Raw genomic sequence first — 16,201 nt, forward strand, 5'->3', positions numbered from 1 at the left:
CTAGTTTCTTGGAAATGTCAATTACAAAGGAGGGCTGTATAAATCTCCTTTGTGTGGTTTAAGTGCTAATATAAGCTGCCGAACGTATCAGCTGGCTATAGTATTTGACACACTTAATACTGACTTTACACCTGCAGTTATAGCAGATGCATTGGTAGGGCTCTGTGTTCTAAAGAATGAGATTATATTTCAGAATACAACATAAAAAAGAAATATAAAAAAGTCCATTCTACTCATGAGTTTCCTACATTGTGTTACGTCGGTAAAACATTAAGCGGCTTGTAAAAACACTGTTTGTTTTCATTGTCTGTCATCCTCTTTGATCACTAAGTTGTAGAAAAATGATTACTCCTGTATAATTTGTGATCTACAGTAGGCATTATAATATCCGTTTATTCACATGGGCTTGCTGTTAACATCCAAGCGTCTCAAGAGGCAAATTTTAAATAGGTGCTTTAGGTTGACACAGCAGTAAATATAGTTTTGACAGTTTTAAAAGAAAGCAGCTAAACATGAGAATACATTGATTGTTTGGATATACCACCTCATTTGAGCATGGAGATCCATTTATATATACCTTACATCTTTAATTTTTAAAATCCACAAGGATTATTAGTAACTAATATTTATTTAACTGAAATTTATGTGAAAATATAATCTAGTGCAGAATTTATTTCCCAGTTAGTGCATCTATATATTATGAATAACATAAAGACTTGCATTGTGCAAAGATTAGTATGATTTGATATGTATCTTGATGTTACCACAAAACGCTTTGTCCAAAGTAGAAGTAAAAAGATTTGTAATATACAAGTATTATTGCCTCCGTGCTGTGATTTTCTGTTTCCAAAAACACCTGTACAATACTGCTACCTAGTTATTCTCTACATTTTATGTTTAATGTGGTAATCTAATTTCCCCTTATTTGCAATTAGCAAGTCAAAGTAAAAAATGTACATTGGAAAGTTGCCATGACACTATTGCTCTGGAGCCAAATTTAGTAACTGGTGAGAAGTCTTGGTTCCTATCAGACAGGGCTGGTTCCTGAAGGACCAAGCAGAATGATCTTATTACATGGCGTTTTCCCCTGTAATGTAACCTCAAGGATGCACTTGTGAGATCATGCAGTAGGAAGGCTCTAGAGTAGGGGAAAAAAGGAACAGACTTCCTTTGAACTAGCAGCTGCGAAGTTACATCAACAACTCTATGAAGTGTAATAAAAATTTTGGGATAATTTTCTACACATTTAAGAAGCCCTTCTGCAATACTGTGAATAGGGTGAAAATTAAGGAAATTTCTAAGGTTATCAGTGTGTGTAATTAATGAATAGTTGTATAATACTTGATTTCATATTTTCAGCTATTCTCATGATTATATATCCCTAGATCATAGCAACTTAAGTCACATATAATTGTAAATTTATATAAATATGTCTTGAGATAAATTGGGCTGCAGGGTATAAAAATCATATTTAAAAAGTTGTATATCCGTGGTTAAAGTCTTTCTCAACAACTGTTCATTGTGAAGATTGTGAAAGTGGACAAGAGTAGTCTCTTAAACTCTATGTAATACCATAAACTGACTTGGTTCATTTGTGATTCATAACTCTCAACTGTTATGCCAATTAAAAATTAGAGTTGTCTTCCTGTAGAAAAAAATTAATCTATAATACATTTTTTTAAAAAACTTATATTCAAAGGAAGCAATCTATTTTTAAATAAGTTTATTTATTTATTTATTTTTGGCTGCGTTCGGTCTTCGTTGCTGTGCGCGGGCTTTCTCTAGTTGCAGCGAGCGGGCTTCTCATTGCGGTGGCTTCTCTTGTTGCGGAACAAGGGCTCTAGGCGCGCGGGCTTCAGTAGTTGTGGCACGTGGGCTCAATAGTTGTGGCTTGTGGGCCCTAGAGCACAGGCTCAGTAGTTGTGGCGCACGGGTTTAGTTGCTCCGCGGCACGTGGGATCTTCCCAGACCCGGGGCTCGAGCCCATGTCCCCTGCACTGGCAGGCGGATTCTTAACCACTGCGCCACCAGGGAAGCCCTGGAGGCAATCTATTAAAAATAAGTATGTTAAGAAATCACAGAAACCACTTAACACAATGCTAGTGTAATTCTGAAACTCTTCATCCCAATAACAGTTTTCTTGGGATGATATCCTTTAGCTGTGGAAATGCGATCTGTGTATACACTGATTGTTTACATTTGCTTTCTGAAACATTTGCAAAGTAAAATCAGCTCCTTATATACTGTAGCTTATGTGGTATCTCTTGACTGTTTATTTCATGGCCATGGTTAAGCCTATCCAAAGCTCTCTTGGTTGGTTTTCTTTATCACCCTTTGGCTTGTTTGCTTATTTTATTTATGAAGGCTGGGCCTGTGTCAGTAGAGACTTTTTATAGTTATACTGATATCACTCGTGTTATAGATTTTTTAAGTTAATATTTATTGTTAAGAAATGACAAAAGGGCTTGATTGGCGTCTGGAGGTGCTGATGGTATTGTCACAGTTTAGGAAGCAAACACTCTACTTAGCTATGAGTCTCATTTTTTAAGAAAATCTTATGGTTTTTCATAAGGAAGTTTGGTCAGCAATATTATCTGCTGTATGAAAAATAACCTGCACTTTTCTAAATGTTTCTACATAATAATGAAACATTTTTTTTCTTCATAAAGGCTATTTTGGTGTTAAAAATGTGGTCCCCAAGTCATAGTATTTACTTTTGTATTTCATGAATCTCCCTTTTCTTGGAGAGAGTTCTTAATCTGGTACAGTTAAATAACCATTTTTCAAGATGGGCAAAATAGTTTGGATAAAAGCTTTTCTTTAAGAATGGTAATTTCTCATGGAAAATGCTCTAGTGTACATTGAATTAAATGTTACAGGGCATATTTAAAGAAAATCCCCAAATTTATCTTGGGGAAGAAATTCTAAAAATTTTGTACCAAATTAGTAGTTGGTTTAAGTAAGATGTGTTTGTGGGATTTATCCTCATTAGTATTAACAGCTGTAACAATTGAGGCCAAGTGACAGATAATTTCTTTTTTAAGAAGGTGTTTATTGTCAGGAAAATTACAAAGTTTCCTTTGTAATTACTCTTTGTTATTTTGGCAGCCTGTAAAGTTTTATTGGCATTTACTGAAAGGTACTTTTTTTGGCTCTAGCCAGCTGCCTTTCTTTTTGGGGTAAACTTTTCTAGCGCTGGTATTCACAACATATTTTCAACTTTGTCTACCGATGGTGTCTTTTTGAACAAGGAGCCAAGTGGCTAATAATGTCTGAATTGTTCTCAATCATGTCTTCAGGAGAGTGACATCAGAATACTGCAGGTGTACTTCAGCCATTTGAGTGTTGTATCCTACTTATCCGGTGTATCATTTTGGTACTAAAGTGGTCAATTTAGGACCATGCAAATTACAGCCTCTTTCACATACAGCCTGGAGGAAAGGTATGTTGAAATTATGAATCGAAAGTGAGGATTCACTATTTTGAAAGAAAATAGAATCTTTCAAGCAGTACCGGGTCACCAAATCAGAATTGAAAGATTCTTTTCAAGAGGTGAATATTAAAAGAAGTAAAGCCCAAACATTGAAGAAATGGTGCTATAATAGAATTTTGTTAGACTTGGGAGTGTGACGTATACATTTGGAATTTCAGTTGTCTTGGTGGTGGTATTCACTCTGTCGCCCATGTACCATTTCTCTTGCCTCTGGGCTTATTTAAAGACTTTTCTAGTTCAAGCCATTACATGTGAGATGAATTCTACATTTAGAATTATACTGCTCTAGTTCTGAAGACCACCAAATTCATTTAAGCAAGTCTTTGCATCACTAATTACTTATTTCATTGCTTTGAAAATAATACTGGAGAAAGTGGTTATACTTTATTTCATAAAAACTTATTTATTTGACTACTTGTTCTTAGTGAGTAAGACTTACAAATCGTAGAAAACTGCTGGTCTTTTTACTAATTATTATTCCAAAGTGATGACAGGCATGTTAGTAATTGGCAGTCTTCTTTGGCAATGAAATATCATCTTAATTTTGTTTTTTATGTTACTATGGTCTATAGAGTAATTAATGTAGAATTTTAGGTTGGAGCTTCATATTTGTGATTTAATAAAAAAGGAAAATTAAAGACTACATTTATCGTTTGCTACTTCTAAGTAAAAATATCCTTAGATGCTACTATCTGCCTTGGTTCTTCTCTACTGTCTGTTGTCTACTTTGTTTTTTTTTTAATCAATAGATTTCAAAGAATATATTTACCACCTTTTTTCTGAACCACTTGTTAGAGATCTATACAGATAGTTTGCAGAGGGTGGTATCGAGGACAGAGCACTCTTGGTGTCTGGGTATTCTGCAGGGCCCATCTGTCATGGCCTTCTTCAGAACTTCTTCATGCTAGACTGAGAAACACCAGGTATTGTTGGCATCTTCCAAGTCAGCTAGGAATAATAATAGATACTGGTCAGCCTTTTCCAAGACAGTATTGTCCATTATTTGAAAGAAATTACAGAATTACAAGGTAGAGAAGTAATATTAATTTTTGTAACTGTATAGGTCTTAACGAGTATCCATATCAAAGCACAATGGAACAATTTCTGCAGAAGAGGTATCTTCTGTATTTATAAAAGGTCGTAAGTAGGCAATCGATGAAGTAGGGCAGTTTTTGAGGGGTGTGGGTTTGGGTGGGCATCTTGATTCAGAACTTCATTTCAGTTTATTAGATCTGTTTCTCAAATAGCTGCAGCTTGTTCAGGTTTGATTCCTGCCAGCTGGATATGAAGTACTCTCTGTTTGGGCTCGCTGTACAGAATCTCTTTCCAAAAAAATAGTGTCGTGCTGCTTTCCATCTACTGGACCAGTAGGGGAAGGAAGATCTGATTTGAAGCCAGTGCAGAATGCAAAACTGATTAGATTTGGATTGTTTTTACATTAGGTCTTCTTTTCCCTGTTCTTACCCTTTTCCAGATGGGAGAACCAGTTTCCCACCAGGACACTTTCTCCTGGCAGTTAAATTGTGAAGGTGAGGATCATTTAGCACCACTACTGCTGAAGTACCGTTATAGTAGGATTAGGCTTTAAAATTTAGAGGAATGAATCAACACTGTCCGGGGTCTCTCTATTTTTAAGTTAATGGTGCTTGTGATGCTTTTAAACTAGGAATATAACTTTTTGTCTTTTGATTCTGCTTTTTATTTTGTCAACATAATAACATTACTTTTCATCATCAGCTGGAAAGAAGGTGGTCCATGAAATGCCTTTTAAAGCATCAGGTGTTTTAAAATGTTAACCATATGTACACCTTTCTAATGTGCATTATGCACCCTCCTTTCTTGAATATAGTAGATTACACCCAATTTTGCCTTTTCTTGGTGATTAAGTCTCATTATGAATTTCAGTGACCACCATTTGCTAAAATGCAGTAATGCCCTCAGGGATTATTGAGGTGCTTAGAGCTGTGTGGCCTCAGAATGTTATGCCCTCTGAATTCTTGCATCAGATTTTTACATTTTTCTTTGACATCAGTAAGCAGGTACTTACACCCAGAGTTACATTTTAGAACTACAAGATTGCTTAGTCTGATGCTTTCGTTTTGCAGATGAGGAACAGAAGCCCAGAGAGGTTGCACACTATGCCTGAGGTCACGCAGCTAGTTAGCAGTGGGGTAGGAACTAGGTACAGATTACTTGACTCCTTATCCAATGCTCATTCTGCCAGGCCACACTGTTTGCTTTTTCCTTGTGTCAAGGTACCTTCCTTATAGATTCTTCTCCATGTGTACATTTTTTGTTCTTGAGTGAGTAGTTGACTTGACAGACTACTGTGAAGTAGTATGTGTAGTATGTGTGAAGTTTCCATGTGAAATTGGAAACAAGATGAAATAGAAAACGTAGTATAGTAACACTCTGATGGTTGAAGTCCCATTCCTATCATTGGTCACTTTACTTTCTTGAGTTTCAGTTTCTCTTCTGTGAAAGGAAGTGCTTGGAGTAATAATGGTAATAACTAACGTTTCCTGAGTTCTTACCATGTGCCAGGTACTATTCAAAGTTCTCCTGTGCATTACCTCATTTAATTCTCACACAAACCCCATGAGGAAGGTCTATGATAAGCCCCATATTACACAGGGAGAAACTGAATCCTGTAGCAGCTACCTAGTTGTCCAGAAGTCCTTAAGCTAGTAAGTAGCAAAGCCAAATTTCATCTCCACGCTCTTAGCCACTGCTGTTATGTTTCTGGGTGATCTACGTGTTCTCTTTTAGCTGTCATGTCTAAATATTCTGGGTTTGAATCATAACAATGCCAATAGCTAATATTATTGAGCACTTACGTACTTTACACGTAGCGTCCCATTTAATCTTAACAGCAACTCCACGAGGCAGGTGCTATTATCATGCCCATTTTATAGAAGAGGAAAGTGAAGTACACAGAGGCTTGCCCAGTCTTACAACTGGTAAGTAACAGTGGCAAAATTTGAAGCCAGGCAGATTTAAGTACTTATTACCTTCACTGCTCTGCCCTATTGCCTGAGAACGAGTACTTGAGTACCTAAGCCAGAGCGTGTTATGAGTTTTGTAATAGTTATTTTTGCTGATTAGAGGTGATGTGTGTGTGTGTGTCTGGACACATGCACATCCACATCCACATGTGGAAACACACTGACTAATGATTTCTTAGCTGTGTGTTTGATGAGGTGTAGAAAACTCTCATGCCAAGCATAGAAATGAGGGAAGTGAATTTAGTGCCAGAGATAATGGGGTGTGGAGTGGTAGCGATGGTGGGAACTGTGACAAATAGGAAAACACGGGTTGTGGCCAAAGGGGAAGCTGATATAGGGCTCAGTCAACTGCTGTCCTATTTTTCAGGCTGGAAAGTGGATTCAGTGTTGCTGGATATTGTGTTTTTTTTCTAGAGAAGCCAGAATTTTGTATTTTTAAAGCAGAAAAAGATTTTTCAGCTGCTTTTTAAATGATCACAACTAATTGAAATTATTTGAAGCCACTATGTGAATCAAACAGAAACATTGGCAACCTCTGGTTTAGACCATCAGGACTGCTAGATAAGTGACCTTCAGATGAGTGAGAGTTGGTTGCATCTCGCTATCACCACTAGTTTTTGAAGAGGGAGGGGCCCAAATCCAGAATACTTGTCCATTCTATTCTGTCTACTAAGATGGCATAATGGTAGTCTGCGATGTAGAGAAAGTTGAATTATGAAGTGTACTTTTAAGAAATAACTGTCTTGCGTGAGGCTTTACTCTGTAGACTGTGAGGATTCCTGGCTTCTGATTTTGGCTGTGTCCTCAGCACTGGTTTCCACGTCTGTAGACACCACACCAGATTCTGGATGGGGCTGTGAGGTGCAGGATGACCTCCGGGACTTTTTCAAGCTCCATCCCCTCTTTTGTTCGGGTATGTACACCCCTGGCAGGACCATTCAGGAATCCCTGCAATGGAGCGTGCAATCCCTGTTACTGATAGGAGGAGTTTGGTATTAGGAAAAAAAGTTTGATATGCCCTTCTGAGAAAAGTGTGGCTTCTCTGAGATTCAGTTCTGGTTTCCAGACTGCCCAGGAAGTTCCTTGCATGTGCTGAGCATTTACTTCTGGGAGCAATGCAGGGGCAGTTCGATGACTGTTTGCCTTCCTCCAATTAAAGTAGCTCCTCTTGTTTATATTTTTACCCATAGGGCATCCACTTAATGATTCCTTTAGCACAGAGGTTTCTGAGTACAGACGCCGGCTCAATCCCTAAAACTTGATCACATCTAATGTTTTCAATTTAAAAATTCTGAGATTGATAACAAGAGGTGAGAGTCTCCCTTACTTTACCTTTGTGATTACTAAGGAGCAGCATTCTATGTGTTGCCAAAATAACATCAAAGGACCAACTAGGTATGGGATCTATCCCCACTGATAACATTCCTTTAAAAAACATTGTATCATCTTTTTTGATAACTGCTCTACTCATAGAATATTCCTTCAGAAAAAATATATATCAACTTGCTGTGCAGTGGTCTAAATTTTTGGCTCGGAAATATTATAGGTGAATCTATTTCCAGATGCTGCAAATAATGGAAAATCATGGAAAGTGGAATCAGGGTCTCTGTCCTTAAATGTGTTTCAGTTTGCATTTTGATAGCAGTTTAGAAATGTTATCGCTTGTTTTGTCACAGACATAATTCACATCTTTCTTCGGGCACTGTAAACAAGAGAAATGGTTTAATGGCCCCATAAAGGCACTCTGCTGATAGCTGAGATTAGGCCCTTTAGTAATGGATGTCGGTGTGTGTATGTGTGAGTGGTATGTGTACACAGTGGGGGTGGGGAGGGCTTGGAAGAAGTAAATGTACTGGAAAAGAATCTTTGAGAGGCTCAGATACAGCAGAAGTGCCTGCCGATTTTCTGTAAGACTTGGAAGATGGATTTACGGAGCATGTGACACTATTGTCTTTATTTGTACAAAAGCCTTCCCCTTTGCTTCTGGAATTTAACCCGGTACTAACTGAGGTCACTGCCACCCATTTATCACCTGAAATTGAAGTGATGTTAACTTAAAGTGAATGCTTTTCATCTAGTGAGTGTATTCCCAACTATATATATTTGTATAAAAGGCTACATGCATTTTTCATGCCATACTTGTATCTGGTCTTAAATAACCTAATTTATGTATACCATTTACTTTTTCCCCTTTTTACAGAGTTTTTTTTAATTTGCTGCTATAGCCAAGTGAAATTATTTTACAAACAGTTTTGTGTCCACAGAATGATTTGTTTTGACTTCCTCAGCTATATTTTGTAGACAAGTGTAAAAAACTCTCTGCATTATACATAACCATGGTCTAAGTAAATGCCTTGAAATACCTCAAAACACATAAATTTCTAGTGTTTTAGAGCCTCAATATCATGTCATTTTTTTCACCATCTTTTTTGTGTATATCCCTTTAAATTGGCTACACAGGGCTGCACGCTTGATCCTGGCAGTCAGAGTAAACACAGGGTTAGTGAAGCAAAATTAAATATCCGTTGTTAACTAGTTTAGCTGTTCCCTATCACTAGCAGGGGTCACTGTGCCAGATCTTTCTCCTTTCTCATTGCAGACCATAATCTAGACTAGGGATCAGCAGACATTTTTTTCTGTGAAGGGTCATATAGTAAATATTTTAGGCTTTGTGGGTCAAAGTGTTTCTGTCACAAACATCCCTTTGTTACTCAAAGTAGTCCTAGACTCTACCTAAATGAATGGGTAGAACGGTGTTCCAATAAAACTTTATTTTCCAAACAGGTGGGAAGCTGGATTTGACCCATGGGCTGCAGTTTGCTAACCCTTGTTCTAGAATACTGTACAGTAGACTATTCTAAAACAGACTTTTTGAGCAGACTAGAAATCGCAACATCAAACCCAGGAGACTCTTATCAAGGCTGTAAATTCCCAGCTAATATTGATTCAAAAACTACAGATGTGATTCAAAGACATAGTTTTGTTTACAGAAGAAGTGGTTAAAAATGTGATGTGCTTCTCTTTGCAGGGTAATTGTTTTGTACGCACAGAAATTACTGCTCTATTTCACTCTTAGGATAAGAGTTGGGAAGAAAGCAGAGTGAAAGGTCAGAGCTAAGACAACTTATCACTGTTTTTTACGTTCACGGTCCACATAGAGAAGGGGACCCATCACTTGTGACATTTTGGTTATCAGAATCAAGGGGAAGCTTTAGATGTTGGATAGCAATGTTTTTCCTTCAGTGGAATATGAGTGGTGTGAATTTTTAAATGCCTTTGGCCCCAGCAATAAATTGAAAGAAGGCAGAATGCCTAAAAGCAAGCATGAATGCTCTGTTTTCATTTAGATGCAAGTGCAAGAATATATTATTAAGGTCATGTATACAGAAATATGCATAGCATACACATGAATTGATCAAACTTAAAGAAGACTGGCTAATATATTTATTAGAACTTTTCTTAAAAAAACAATGAAATAAAGCTCTAATTGGACTTCTGTGACCTCTTGATGGTTAGGACTGTGCCTTACCGTTCAGCTTCTTCTATAGCTCCACATTCCCTGCCCCTTAGCAACTGGCATAATGTCTGCGCTGTAGTAAATGAATGAATTAATGAAGAAGTAAATGGATAAAGAAACATCTGATATAATGTTGTAGTGGTGCTCATGCATGAAGGAGAACTTAAGTGTGCTTATTCAAAAATACATTTGAATTGTATGCTCAAGGGTTCAAGAGTTGCTGCCCAAAGCCCATGGCTTTAACTCCTAGCCTGTTACAAGTTAGTCCTAGGTCTTTAGTTGGACATGAAGCTTAGCTTCTACATGCCTTTAAAAAATTTTTTTGCAAAATTGGAACGCTAATGTCCTTATCTTGAATGAGGAGAATCGAGAGTTGGTGAAGATTCTTTGAAAACTTTATAATACTATGTAAATTTGAGTCTTTTTTTAAAAAAAGCATTATAGTTGGTGTTTTCTAGCACTAATTCCAAACTCAACCAGAGTTCAGTATGTTAACACCCACAGTTTAGCATATTATCTTTCTTAAATTTATATCATGTTCACTATAGAAATATAAACAGAAACTCAGTTCATAAGTTTCATTGTTTATTCTCTGGACTAACATGAACCAGTAAGTCATAACATGGTCTGTTTTCAATTTAGTGGTACCAAAAAATACTCCAGGGTCATGATTGTTTAGGAAATTATTCTCCTATGAGCAAATTTTTAAATTCATTATCTCCATCTCTAATATTGTAGGTGTTCACATATGACTTATATGTCTACCCTGAGCCAAAGACTTGGTTGTATACCAGCATTGTTGCATTTGTAAAGCCAAGGGCATTGCTGTGCTCCAGGGGAATGATGACAAGAGTGGGCCTCTGGTCAAAAATGTGGGCAGAAAAAAATGGAAGCCAAGATGTTGCCTCATAGTTCTAAAATGAAAACAATCACTAATCTAACAGATACTTTACGATGAATACCATAACCCCAAGTAAACTGTGTGAATTAAGAAGTGGTTAAGTTTATTTTGGAAGTGCATTTTTTAATGTCCTGGTACTTTGGAGCGCTTACATTTAACCATTAGAGGAACTCAGTCATTGTGAGTCAGCCTTAAGATGTGGTTTTAAAGGTCAAGCCTCCATCAAAGAAAAAATGCAAGATGCATCTCTTGAGAGTTCTCTTGGCTTCTCCTCCTAAAAATCTGATTGTCCAGAGGAGTTGCAGGTCATAAAAGTTTGCATGGTAACGTGTTTGAGGAAGACGGCAGATTTCATAGATAAATGATGTGAACTGTCTGAAGTCAGGGATAAGGATATATTATAATATCACTGGGAACCATCACTTCTTTGTAAATGAAATGAAGGAGTTAACTCACTTGATTTGATACACTTGAAGAAGGAAAGATTCACTTTAATTAAAACTACAAACAATGCCGATGCCTGTAGCCCTGGTTCCAGAGCCAGCCAGGACGGTACAGTAAGCGAGATGAAATGTACCTAAGCAGCCTCGGCAGCAGGCTGGAGCCATGTTCAGTGAAAGTAATTTAATTAGTGTTGATCATGACTCCAGATGATGGTGATTTGATAAGGAATAATTTAGTACTTAACAGCCTTTTACATGCACCAACTCCATGTGGGAAGGTAAAGCAAATTGCACAAAATGAATGTGCTGCTTCCACTTGTGACTGTGCCAGTGAGCTGGAAAACTGCCTGTTCACAGACGCTCAGGCTCTCAGCCCTGTGATGAAATACCCAACACGGTCTCAGCTCAGCCCTCTCTGGTGGGAGTCTCTGTACTACCCTTACTGAAGAATAATAAATAAGAGAAGTCATTTTTGTGGTCTAAAATCTCGAGGAAGCAGAAAAGTGAAAATGAGGAAGATAAAGTAGCTCTGGTTCTTGTGCAAAAGATTGACAATCTTAGGTTGGCTTCTTTTTTCCCCTCAACACAGCAATTTAAAAAAAAAAATCCTGGCGTTTGGCTTACGATTAGAAAAAAAAAGTCATGATTCCAAGGGCACACAGTGATTAAGAGGCCCACACACGGAGAGAGTAGGGGAGCCCTAAACTTCTTGGAGAACCTGTGAGAATCCTTGAGTGCTGGTATCTAAGAAAAAGGAAGTCATTGTTAGTTTTTTTGAGAACGTCTTTTCAAGTACTGGACCTGTTTCAGTGCAGCACACACTGGATCCAGGTGTTGCCAAGCATCATAGTGGATTTGAAATTTGCCCGGTTATGAGAATCACCTAGAAAATTTTATAAGATACAGAATCCTGATCTATATACCAGCTTTAGTGAATCAGTTTCTGGGAACAGGCTGTGAGTTTGCTAGGGCTGCCATAGCGAGGTACCACAAACTTGGGTGGCTTAAAAAATGGAAATTTATTGTCTCACAGCTGGAGGCTAGAAGTCTGAGATGAAAGTGTTGGCAGGGTTCTGAGGGCTGTGAGAGAGAATCTGTTCTATGCCTCTCCCCTAGATTGTGATGGTTTGCAGGTAATTTTTGGTGATTCTTGGCTTGTAGAAGCATCACTCTAATCTCTGCCTTAATCTTCACATGGCATTCTGTGTGTCCTAATTACCCTTTTGTACGAGGACACCAGTAATACTAGATTAGATCCCACCCTAATGACCCCATCTTAACGAATTTTCCAAATAAGGTCACATTCTGAGGTGGGGTTAGGACTTCAAGATAAAATTTGGAGGGGACGCACTGAACCTGTAACACATGGAGTATGGGAATGCCTGTTTTTGGGGTTTTTTTTCAAAATTTCCCTCGGTAATCTGATGATTGGCCGAATTTGGGGGTCCCCTGTTTAGGGATCTACTTGCCTCTGATAGCACTTTGGGAATCCTTATGTTCTTTCTTCTAAAGTCACTTCGGGAAACTCATGGGGCCAGTCTGAAAGCACTAGAGCTCCAGATGGTGTATCTACAAGGATGGGTCATGCCTTTTGCTTCTAGGTTGATATTAATGGACATTTTGATAGGAGGCTACTGTCCTGCTAGCAACCATTCCCAATGGTACCCCAGACTTGTCATTCCTCCCGTGAGTCATCTGGAATTATTTATTAGGTGAAGTTGAAGCACATTATCAGATGTCTGTGCTGGAAGAGGAGGCCACCAGACATTTTCAAACATCTTAATTTGTATAGCATTGCTTGATGCTTCTCATACTTTTAAATCTTTTTATGGAGATACACATTCATTACAATGCAAAAATCTTAAGTGTATAACTTGATGAATTTTACATAGGTATATACTCATATATACACCGCCAAGAGCAAGATATAAAATAATTACAGCTCTGTAGTAGGTTACTAGTGCCCTTTCTCAGTCATTAACACTCCCATCCACCAACAGAAGGAGATTCGTTCACTATCCATTAGTTTGGTCTGTACTTGAAATTCATATACTGTGTACTCTTTGTATACTCTTTTGTGTTTGTCTTCTTTTACTCAACTTACCATCTGTGAGACCATCCACGTTTCTGCCTGTGTCATCAATGTGTTCCTTGTTAATTCTTGTGGAGTATTCCATTGTATGAATAAGCCACAATTTACTTATCCATTTTTCTGCTAATGAACATTGGAATATTTCCAGTTTTTGGTATTATGAATAAAGCTGCTATGAACATGTACTTTGGTAAACATATTCAATCCTTTCTCTTTGATATCTACCTCAGAGTATAGTTACTGGATCATAGGGGAGATTTATATGGAGACTTGGTAGATACTTCAAAAAGTTTTCCAAAGTGTTTTTGTCAGCTTATACTCTTAGCAGCATATATAAGCAGTTCTTATTGTTTTAGGTCTTCTTCATACCTTGGTAATGCCAGTCTTTTTCAGTTTAGCCATTCTAGTGGGTGTATAGTGAAAACCTCATGTGATTTTATTTGCAGTTTCCTGATGAGTAAAGATGCTGAATACTTTTTCATATATGCTTGCTTTGTTGCTCATTTGTTTGTTTTGTCATTTGGGTATCTTCTTTTATGAACTGCCTGTTTGAGTCTTTTGCCCGTTTTTAATTGGGTCTCTCGTTTTCTCTTATTTGTAGCAATTCTTATTATGTTGAATATGATTTCTTTGTCAGATCTTTCTATAGCAAGTATCCTCTTGGTGTCTACTGTAGCTTAGTGTCTTGATGAAGAGCAGTTCTTAATTTCAATGACGCCTAATTTGTAGATTATTTTCTTTTATGGTTAATGCCTTTTGCATCCTGTTTACTAATCTTTTCCTACTCTATGGTCCCAAAGACTTTTAAAATATAGTAATGTTGAGTATGGCAGTCTCTGGTATGTTTGATATTTTGATAAATATGATAAACTTTGCATCATACTAGCAATTTATTAGCTTTTAAGTTCTTATCCATTTTCATTCATATAATTTAGATCTCATCTCTCAGGTATAATGATTTGTTACTTAGTTGAATGACAAAGTGAGTTCCTTTGATGTTGCTACTGCTTTTTCTTAGGAAAATATAAAACCTACTACTTAATCTAAAGTGCTGAACTAGGGTATACACATTTTGTTGTATATGTTCAAGTAAGTAATAAACAGTGGAAAACTATTTGTTAAGAAAGCAACAGATGCATGGTTAAGATATTACAAGATTGCATGATGCGATATTTGTCATTCTAAGAAGTAGCACACACACACACAGAGGGAGAGAATTTTCTTATAGAATACTACTTTAAATCTTTTGTGATTTTTTCCCCCACATTTTAAAAACATTTCATCTTGCAAATTCAGGTAAAAGTAAAGAAAATAATGTAATGAACTCCCACCTATCCATCAGTCAGCTTTTAACATTTATCAACATTTTTCTATTTGATTCTTCCCTCATACATTTTTTTCTAGAGTATTTTAAAGAAAATCCCAGAGCTTATTTTTTATCTGTAAATATTTTATGAAGCTTTAGCTTTAAACCTTTCTTTTTGATACAACTGCCATTTCATTATCACATCCAACAAAATTAACAATAATTTCTTAAACATCTAATACCTAGTCCACATTGAAATATATCTTATTTGTTGGAAAGGTGTCTCTTTCAGTTGGTTTGTTCAAGTCAGAATCCAAACAAGTCCTCACGTTACAATTGATTCTTGAGGTTCTTAAGCCTCTTCTATCTTAACGTTTTATAAATTATAACTTTCTGACTTGGCAAATTTAATGAACATACGTACCCTTTGCATATGAAGAGACATGTAATTTCCCCTTTGTTTCTATTCCTCTAACTCTCTACTTTGAGTAGGTATATTAAACACACATTCAATTAGAAAAAAATACTTTGAAATAGACCACTCAGGGAAATAATTGTATTATTATTTATTAAGTTTTCCTTAGACAACTAATTTAGGTGAAATTTGTTTACTTTTGTGGCACATTTGTTTTCTACAGTGTTTCAGATGTCTCTTGAGTACCAGTGAACATTTTTGTCGAAATTATGTGCTTATATAAACAAATAGCATTTATTTTCCTGGAGCTTGGTAGCTCTTGATATCAATTTCTTATACTAAAATTACATATGACATTCAAGTTAGTACAAGTTCATAATGCTGCAATATCATAATCAAGATTGAATGGCATCATAAGCCACCAAGTTTCTCTTGTAGTATCTTCCTTTATAGTATATACACTTAATATTTTGTTTTAATCCCAGGTTTTATAGGACTTGGAGTAGCTATTCACAGTGTGTCCTTCTTGTGTTTATCCTTGATAATTCATACCTGTGCAAATTGTATGAAAATAAAATTCATTCTCATGTCTATTTCCCCCTTATCTTTCTATTCATTTTCCATTTATACTAAAACTTCAGTTATTCTGAGGATCTCTAATATGCATTTTTTCAGTTTCATATAGAAGAATAAAAATATATAATCTTATTTATTTATTGGTTTGAAAGCTATGATTCCACCCCAAATATACGTATTTCTTCATATTTTATGATACTGTCTTTATATTATATTGAACAGTAATGACATATGACACTAAGTCATATGAAAAAGGAGGAAACATCATTTCATATAGAATAATTGTTTTATGGTAGATTATATATGAAAAATAACTTTAACATATTTCTCACAATGTATCTTCACACTTCTGGTAAGTAGTTAGGCAAATAGTTTTATCTGTATTTTTATATATGAGCGCTGGCCTAAAAAGAGGTCGAGTTTTTTGTCCTTTTGTCCAAAGTATCATTAGTT

At 36.5% G+C, this 16,201-nt stretch overlaps 1 protein-coding gene across 7 annotated transcripts in view; it reads left to right on the forward strand.

Moving 5' to 3' along the window:
* Positions 1-16,201, forward strand: part of ETV1 (ETS variant transcription factor 1) — a 95,159-nt gene that overhangs the window by 33,685 nt on the left and 45,273 nt on the right. The gene's annotated exons all lie outside the window — the stretch shown is intronic.

The sequence above is a fragment of the Eschrichtius robustus genome, chromosome 8 (assembly GCF_028021215.1).
Source record: "Eschrichtius robustus isolate mEscRob2 chromosome 8, mEscRob2.pri, whole genome shotgun sequence".
NCBI lineage: Eukaryota > Metazoa > Chordata > Mammalia > Artiodactyla > Eschrichtiidae > Eschrichtius > Eschrichtius robustus.